The sequence below is a fragment of the Limulus polyphemus genome, unplaced genomic scaffold, assembly GCF_000517525.1.
Source record: "Limulus polyphemus unplaced genomic scaffold, Limulus_polyphemus-2.1.2 Scaffold8838, whole genome shotgun sequence".
Classification (NCBI taxonomy): domain Eukaryota; kingdom Metazoa; phylum Arthropoda; class Merostomata; order Xiphosura; family Limulidae; genus Limulus; species Limulus polyphemus.
In genome coordinates, this window is record NW_013674448.1 from 1 (window position 1) to 1349 (window position 1349).

Consider the following 1349-nt stretch of genomic DNA (forward strand, 5'->3'; position numbering starts at 1 on the left):
AAATTAGGGCAGGAGAAAGACCAAGACTTGAAGCCAATAATTGATTTTCTAAAAGCAAGTGTTGTGCACCCTGCTTGGAAGAAGGTGTCTAGTCTAAGCCCTGTGACAAAGAACTATTGGGCACAATGGGACCAGTTGAAGCTTGAAGATGGTATTCTTGTCTGTAGATGGGAAACTACAGATGGGAATATGACGACCTGGCAAACAGTTATACCGAGAAAGTTACGGGAAGTTGTGCTGAGTCAATCCCATGATAGTTTAACAGGAGGACATCTTGGAGTTAAGAAGATATTGAGTCACCTATGGTAGAGATTTTACTGGATAGGTATGAGGCAAGATGTGGAAGAATGGTGCAGGACCTGCAATACATGTTGTGCTAAAAGGTGACCCAAGTATAAGGGACGTACTCCAATGAAGTTATATCAAGTTGGTGCACCAATGGAAAGAGTAGCCGTCGACATTGCTGGTCCTCTGCCCCAAACTCGTGCTGGAAACAAGTACATTTGTGTGGTGATGGATTATTTCACCAAGTGGCCTGAGGCATATTCAAAACCAAATCAGGAAGCTACAACTGTAGCTTTGGCTATTAGTGATTCCTTCTTCAGGTTTGGTATGCCATATGAAGTGCATTCAGATCAAGGCCGTAACTTTCAATCAGCTGTATTCCATGAATGCTGCAAGTTGTTTGGCATACGAAAGACCAGAACAACGCCACTTCACCCACAGACTGATGGGATGATAGAAAAGTACAATTGGACACTGGGACAAGAATTGGCAAAGTTTTGTAATAGCCGCCAAGATGACTGGGAGGTCTTACTCCCTCCACTGTTATAGAACAGCAGAGCATGAAGCCACTGGATACACTCCAGCAAAGTTGACGTTTGGTCGGGAACTTCTGTTGCCAGTAGATCTGTTAACAGGACGCCCACCTTATGAAGAGTTGCCTGAAAATGTGTCAGAGTTCGTGAAAGTGTTATCTGAAAGGATGGATGATATTCACCATCAAGTGCGCTCAAACTTGAAAACGTCTGCTGATTCTATGAAGTTATCTTATGATAAGAGATCTACTGAAGTCAGCTTTGTACCAGGAGACAAGGTGTAGTTGTATAATCCAAGGAAGACCAAAGGGAAGTCTCCTAAGTTGTCTTCTCCATGGGAAGGCCCATATGACATAGTGGATCGTCTTTTAGACGTGACTTTTCGAATAAAATGTGGTCGGCGAGGTAAGCCAAAGGTAGTGCATGCCAACAGGCTTTGGCGTTATCATGATCCAGGTCATTTCAGTTGGAACAAAGTGAACAACGGAACAAATAATGCTGCTAAAGATGTGTTACCTGAAAAAGCCACTG